This window comes from Belonocnema kinseyi, chromosome 5, assembly GCF_010883055.1.
Source record: "Belonocnema kinseyi isolate 2016_QV_RU_SX_M_011 chromosome 5, B_treatae_v1, whole genome shotgun sequence".
Classification (NCBI taxonomy): domain Eukaryota; kingdom Metazoa; phylum Arthropoda; class Insecta; order Hymenoptera; family Cynipidae; genus Belonocnema; species Belonocnema kinseyi.
This window is the reverse complement of record NC_046661.1, coordinates 39,687,570-39,695,967: the sequence shown is the minus strand read 5'-3', so window position 1 is coordinate 39,695,967 and position 8,398 is coordinate 39,687,570. Positions and strand designations below refer to the sequence as shown.

Here is an 8,398-nt window from a genome sequence, read left to right as displayed (position 1 = left end):
AATATCAAAAAAATGGTTGAAAAAAAAACACAAATAAAGTATGCGGGGACGTCCGTTAGCATGTTCGCTATCATTTCCCAAATTTTTAAGACAAAATATTGATTATTCTAGAAAAAAATCCGTCGGAACCTAAAACTGGTAAAATCGATACTAACTCCTAAGCACTATGCAAATTAATCAGATATTGCTAAATTAAAACTTTTTTTAATTAAACCAAAAAAAAGTGTGTGGGGACGTCCGTTAGCATGGTCACTATCATGTCCCAAATTTTTAAGACAAAATATTGAAAATTAAAGAAAAAAAGCCGTCGGAACCTAAAACTGGTAAAATCGACAATTTTCTAAGTATCACATGCCCTTAATACTAAATTTAATTTATATTTCGTCATTCTCCAAAAACATGTGAAAAATGAAAATATATATATATATATAATGATGTAGTACACACTTTTATCACAGAACTTACAATATATATTTATGTTTTTTTTTTTGGAATGCAAAGCTGCAGAAGATCATTAGTTCGAAATCACAATTAAACAAAAATTTAAAATAAACAATGATTTTTTACATATCATTAAGCGCATCTAGCATTTCAATGGAAAAATTGCTTTCATAAACATTTTCACTAGTGAATTTTTCAAAGTTGGCGCAAGTGATTGGCTTTATTAAAAACCTGATTCTCATAAGAGCGTTGACAGTTTTTATATTTAGTTTATTTCGAAGTTTGTCTTTCAAAATGTTTACAATAGAAAACCCCCGCTCTACCGATGCATTGAAATTCACTGAAACTTAAAACTATTCTTGGAAATAAATATTTTAAATACTTTTGCTTGAAATCCCTAATTTTTACCCTAAATATTTCACATCTCTAGACTCATCCCTGAGACGCCTGAAAATCTCTAAATCTAGGAATTGAATCCCCAATCTGGCAACACTGGTCGGCGGGGAACAAATATCACTTAAAAAAAAATTCGGAAAAGTATCCTTTTTTTCACAGATACGTTGGCAACGGCTTTCTAAATATATTGTAAAAAGTCCCCAAACATATGTGTACGGCAAAGTTCCGAAATTCTGGAAAGTGTTAAACAATAACATGTTTTTTAAAATTACTCGAGAACTGTTGATTTTAGGTCGAATATGGTGATGTGAAAAAATGTTCATAATTTTATAGTGCACAAATAAGGTTCTATCTATTGTGGACCTATTATCAACGGCTGCGCTATGAAATTGGATTAGCTGCACAATTCTTTTATTTGTGAACAAATAAAATATCTCAAATATCCTGGTAAAAACGTTGGAAATATATCAGACGATTTGTACTGGAGCAAATGCAGGTTCCTGTTAACAAAAAAAAACGACTAAGTAATTTGCATGACAAACTATCAGTATAAAATGAGCTCAACTTCAGTGTAAAATTTGATATGTTTAAGGGGATGCGTTTGAGATGAAACTTCTTGCAAGTGTTCCTCCATTTTCATACAATACATTTTCCAATTTGTAGGCCAGAATAATAATATTTAGGGCCTCTTTTAAAGCTTTAAACAAACAAATTTCAAAATTTAAGCAATGATGTCAGAAGCAGCGGTGATTATGAGTCCTAATGGCAGCAATGGGAGCGGGGGCGAGAACGGTTACCTCTTTCAATGATATTGAACCCTTCGAAATTTTTTTGCTCACTTTTCCCGACAATAGACTTGGCCTTCGGGTGGCCGTGACATCACTGCAATGCAGGTTCTCAATGAGGAAAATTTCAAAAATAAAATTATAAAATTAATGCAATGCACATTAGGCCATCTTTTTATTTGATGAAAAATATATTATGCTTGATAATTTGAATAAGAGTAATTACAAACATATCCTTAAGAGCCTATAAAAAACCATAATTACAAAAATGAATTTTTTATTTTCAAACGCAGTGAAGAAGACAATAATCAGGGAAAACATGAAAGAGTTCGGGCATTTTCGATAAAGTGAAATTATTTGTATTATTATTTAAAAAAATATCTTCTTTGGTTAATAATTCCAATACATAGTTGAAAGTGAAACTACTTTGTTTAAAATTAATTTATTTGGTTGATGACTGATCATTTTAGTTGATAAGAATTTTTTTCAACATTTAATTACTTTCTTAGAAATTAAGATTTCTAGTTGACAATTAACTATTTTAGGTGGAAATTTAAGTCGTGAATATGTGGTTCAGAATTTATCCTCTTAAGATGAAAATATAAATGTTTGGTTAAAAATTCCTGTATTTGATTGAAAATTCGAATTTTCTGGGAGATTATTTAATCTTGTAGGTGACTCATTCATTTTTTAGTTTAAAATTGCTTTAAAAATTAAAATATTTTATTGAAAATCATGTTTCTTGTGTAAAAATCATCTTTTTGGTTGAAAATAAGTTTTTTCTAATTTACAATTCATTTCTTTAACTGAAAATGTTACTGTTGCAATTTTTTGTCGGAAATTGATCTTTTTAAATATAAATTTAACCTTTTTTGTTAAAAAATATACTATTTCGTTGAAAATTTAATTTCATTTAATTAAAAATTCAATTTTTAATGAAAATTTAACTATCCTATTTTTAGTTGAAAATCTATCTGCTTTAGGTGAAAATTTGTGTTTTTTGTTAGAAGCGTACTCTCAGTTGTTGAAAATAGATCTTTTCGGTTACAAATTAATTTCTTTGCTAGAAAATTAAACTATATTGCTGAAAATTTCTTTATTATGTTTATTTTTAAACAATTTATTTTGCTAACTGAAAATTTAACTATTTTATGTTTGTGTTTAAAATTGATCTTTTCAGTTAAAAATGCATGTAATAATTATAATTTTTCAATAATTAATCATCTTATTTGAAAATTGACTCGATCTATTCCAATTTTTGTGCAAAAGTTACCTTATTCTTTGATAGGAGCGTAATCTTTTTCGTTAAAAAATTATTTGTTTTGTAGGAAATTCAAGAGTTCCATTTTTTTAACAACTCATCATTTATCTGGTCGAAAAATAAATTTCCACTTAAAGCAATGAATTGTCAATTAAAAATCTTAATTTTCAACAAAGTAATTAAATTTTGAAAAAAATTTTCATCTAGTCTAAAATGTTTAAATAGTTATCAACCAAATAAATTAATTTTAAACAAAGTAGTTTCACTTTCAACTATGTAATGAAATTATTAACCATAGAAGATAATTTTTTAACGAAAAACGTGATATTTGATATTTTAATCAAAAAGGATTTTTAATTTTATTCAAAAAATAGTTGAATTCAGCGAAATAATTGAGAACCTGCATTGCAGTGACGTCACGGCCACCCGAAGGCCAAGTCTATTGTCGGGAAAAGTGAGCAAAAAAATTTCGAAGGGTTCAATATCATCGAAAGAGGTAACTGTTCTCGCCCCCACTCCCATTGCTGCCATTAGGACTCACAATCACCAATGCTTCCGATATCATAGCTTAAATTTTGAAATTTACTTGTTTAAAGCTTTAAAAGAGGCCCTAAATATTATTATTCTGACCTACAAATTGGAAAATGTATTGTATGAAAATGGAGGAACACTTGCAAGAAGTTTCATCTCAAAAGCATCCCCTTAAACATATCAAATTGTACACTGAAGTTGAGCTCATTTTATACTGATAGTTTGTCATGCAAATTACTTAGTCGTTTTTTTTTTGTTAACAGGAACCTGCATTTGCTCCAGTACAAATCGTCTGATATATTTCCAACGTTTTTACCAGGATATTTGAGATATCTCATTTGTAGGTGATCTTCTTAATTCTGAAAAAAATGGTTAATTTGTTATTAAAAATGCAGATACTGCAAAAAATGTGAAGCAAAATTAGGGATCATTCAAAAATTATGTAACGTGTTTTTCTTTTGTTTAAATAAAGAAGAGAATATAATTTCCGTGATGTGAACAGTGATACATCGATGTGGAAAAAAGAAAAACGCGTTAAGTAATTTGTGAATGGTCCCTTAGGCAAAAACGCCGCATCTGCAGAAACTGCTTTCTTACGAACACTGAGCCTTGGAAAGCAGCCTTGGTGTTCGTAAGAAAACAGTATCTGCGAACATTTGGAATTTACGGCTGGCTCGTCTTATTCATTAACTTTAGAAAATATTTATTTTAATCTTTCTTTATTATCAAAAACTGCTATTATAGCTTACAGTAGCTTACTAAACATCGATATATAATATATCGATAAATCGCATAATTTATAAATCGGTACAAACACATGCTCGAAATAATTTTAAAGGTACACTTCAATAGTAATTAGAAGTATTATCAGCTTTTGAAATAGAAACAAATACGGATTACTTCAAAAAGTCGAAAATTTCGTTGCTAAAAATTCTTTTTAAATTTAAATAGCAATTGTTTTTTGTACCTTTATTCAGCAATCAACAACTGGTCGAAGTAAATATATTGCTTCCTTTTCACAATTTTTATAATTAGTTGTGTTCATTTTGCAATTGTTAATAGTTTTATTTGTAGATACTGCGTTTGCTGAGGTACCGTATTCGAGCCTCCGTGTTACAATTCTTGCAGTTACGGAAAAGTTTCTGTAGACACTGTTTTCTTAGCTAACACGACTCGCCAGAATTAAAAGAGGCGGCTTTTTTGCAATAATTATTTAAAAATTATTTTTAATTTTATTAACAATTTTAAAAAAACCTTTTTCATCAACGATTTTATCTTTTTTTTTACGATTCCAACGATATAAAAAACTCATTTTCGACTTTTTGTAGATACTGCTTTTTAAATATCACGGCAGATATATTAAACTAGTTAATTAACCATTTAAATTTTTTATTAAAAATTGAAGAATTTTCAATTCGAAACTATACAAATATTAATTTTTGAAATAAAAAATTATTTAATCATAAATTTTTCAATTTTGAATGTCGCAAATGCGAAATTAGATGCTGGATGTTAATGTTTTCAATAAGGATTTGTACTTTATTTAATACAAGCGTCTGTCACTGGCAATGCAACATGTGTCCTGATTCCCGCGCGTGCGCAGTGAACGCGTTCTGTCAGTACTCACGTGCCAGTGACACACACACACACACATATATATATATATATATACTGGATACGAGATGGCTTGAGGCAAATTGAGAGAGGGTTTTAACACTTAGCGCCCTCGTTGGTCATCCAGTGAAGTAAGTGAAACGAGCGCGAAATTCGAAATGTGTAGTTTATGAGAACAAAAGAAGGAGCATATTTTATTTATTAGAAGAATATAATTGATATGTTTTACATAAAGTCTTATGTTGTACTATTCCCATTTTTATCGAAAACAATTTTTTATAGTAATTTTTTAATTTAATTTTAAATTGATAATTAATATCCTTTATGAAAATTGAACAACTTTAAATCCAAATTTATTGGTTCTACCTTACATTTGATCTTTTTCGATGAAAATTTATTGTTGGTTAAGTTTACAGTAGATGGAGAATTTCTTTAGAAAGTCAAATATTTGGTTGACATTTTATGTCATTTTGAAGAAAATACATAAATTAAAAAAAATGGTTAAAATTGTTTTAAACAAAATAGTTAAATTTTGTAACAAAAGGTAAATTTTTATCCAAAAGCCTGAACTGTATACTAAAAAAACCAATTTTTAATAAAATACATGAATTTTTCACAAAAGAAATTTATTTTCCACCAAGACTAGTTTTGTATACAAAAAATCAATGTTTAATCATAATTAAATTTTCGACAAAAAAGATCAATTTTCTATTAAGAAACACGAGTATTCAATAAAATACAAAAATTTTCAACTAAAAAAGTTCACTTTTCAATAAAACATAGAATAGTTAAATTTCTAGTTAAAAAGTCGATTTTTAATCCAAAACAAAAAGAATTTTCTACAAAATAGTTAGATTTTTAGAAAACAATTTTTTCCAACTAAACTTATGATTCACGAACCAAAAAAAAAACTAAATTTTCAACTAAGCAGGTCCGCCTTCAACCAGGAAATATAAAAAAACCGTTCAAATTCTTTGAAATCGATTGAAATGAAAATTCTTTGGAATGTTTTAAAATATTTTAAACGCTTTAAAATCTCTTGAAGTTTTTCAAAGCTCTTGAAAATTCCTTGCAATTTTAAAAATTCGCTAAAATATTTCAAATCCTGTAAAATCTCATACTAAATTATTGAAATCCATTGAAAATTCCTTGGAACCTTTTAAAATACTCTCAAATATATCGAAACCTCTAAAATCTTTTGAAACGCCTTGACATCTTAAAGATTTCTAAAGTCCTTTGAAATTTTTTAAAATTAACCTGCCAAACTTGTTTAAATTCTTTGAAATTCCTTTCAATTATAAAAATAAGTTGAAAATTCCTTGACATCTTTCATAACATCCTCAAATATTTAAAATCCTTCAAAATATTTTGAAATTTTTTAAAGCTCTTGAAAATTCCTTGAAATTTTAAAAATACCCTGAAATATTTCAAATCCTTTAAAATCTCATATTAAATTTCTATAATCAATTGGAAATCCATTGGAACCTTTTAAAATTCTCTCAAATTTTTCAAGTCCTTCGAAATATTTTGAAATACCTAGAACTTTTTTTTTTTATTTCTGAAGTACTTTGGAATTTAAAAAAGGGATCCGTTTAATTTCTTTTTCATTCTTTTAAATTCTTTTAAATTATAAAAAATAAATTGAAAATTCCTTGACATCTTTTAAAACATTCTCAAATATTTAAAACTTAAAATGCGATTGCGTAAATATTACAAAAATTTAATTATAGGATCTAAACCTATATTTTGTTCTGAGCAAATTTTAACAAATATTTTGTTTATTTACTATGTTTTCATTAGCATTTCAGTCCTGAAACTCATTTCACAGTTTCATTTAACATTTAGATTTTAATTGTTTTATCGCTTTGTTGTTGCATTTTTTCATGTTTATTAGCTCATAATTTTTAAATATTAGAAATATTGTATAAATTTAGTTCTGATCGAGGACAATATAATCCTTAAAAATTTTCAACTAAACAAATATAAAAATTAAGTGTTTTATTATTTAGTTTAAAAATCGTGAAATATTATTTCCCAATTTAAAATATGAGACAAATATTTTTTTTTTGTTTTTCATCAATTATTTTTTTCACGAACTGAAGCGAATTATGAAAAAAATTACAAAAATTTCATTTCAAAAAGTTTTATCTCCAATTCTTTAGAGTAAGATGAAAATTTCTTCAGACTGACAAAACAGCGTTAATTTTTAGAAAAACTGAAAAATGTATTTTACGAAAAAGACCAACTTTAATTTTCCCCTTGAGATTTTTTAGATTAATAGTAATATGAAGGAGATCCTGTGAATTTCGTTCTCGCTGAACTAAGTAGGAAAATTCAAAATTTTTGACACTTGATAATCAAAATTTTGTAAAGGCCACGGTTTCATCTTTCATCTACAGTTCATTCACCTCTTCTGCAAATCATCTTTATATCATAACAATAAAAAAAAAAAATACTTCTCAAAAGCTTGGTATAGTGAAAATAGTAGTAAAATAAATGTTTAACCAAGAAGAAGCTATTCTCGAAATATTTATACGTGAAAAATTACATGAAAACATTTAAATTAAATTAAAAGTCAAAGTAAAAAATTAATATAAGAAAATTGTTTTCAATGAAAATTGGGATAGTTGGATTTTCACTTATAAAAATTAATTTTCGGTTAAGAAAATAAATTTTCATATAAAAACTTATTTTCTACCGAAGAGATTAATTTTTTGCATCGAGAAACAAAGATTTTTCACAAAATACATGAAATGTCAAACAAATATTTGAATTTGTAAAGAAATTCTCCGTCTACCATAAGCATAACCTATTATACATATAAATATCGATTTAAAGTTGTTCAATTTTCATAAAGCACATTAATTTTCAATTTAAAATTAAATTAAAAAATTAGTATAAAAAAATGTTTTCAATAAACATTAGAATAGTAAGATTTTCAGTTCTAAAAATGAATTTTTGTTTAAGAAAATGAATTTTCATATAAAATTTATTTTCCGCCGAAAGCTAAAGAAATTCTCCATCTACTGTAAACTTACCCTACAATAAATTTTCATCGAAAAAGATCAAATTTAAGGTAGAAAAAATAAATTTGGATTTAAAGTTGTTCAATTTTCATAAAGGATATTGAATATCAATTTAACATTAAATTAAATAATTACTATAAAAAAATTGTTTTCGATGAAAATGGGAATAGTAAAACATAAAACTTTATGTAGAACATATCAATTACATTCTTCTAATGAATAAAATATGCTCCTTTTATTCTCATAAACTACACATTTTGAATTTTGCGCTCGTTTCACTTACTTCACTGGATGGCCATCGAGGGCGCTAAGTGTCAACCCCTCTTTCAATTTGCCTCAAGCCA

General features: G+C 26.7%; 1 protein-coding gene across 1 annotated transcript in view; it reads left to right on the top strand.

Annotated features, from left to right (window-relative positions):
* Positions 1-8,398, top strand: part of LOC117172589 (60S ribosomal protein L39) — a 19,081-nt gene that overhangs the window by 1,275 nt on the left and 9,408 nt on the right. The gene's annotated exons all lie outside the window — the stretch shown is intronic.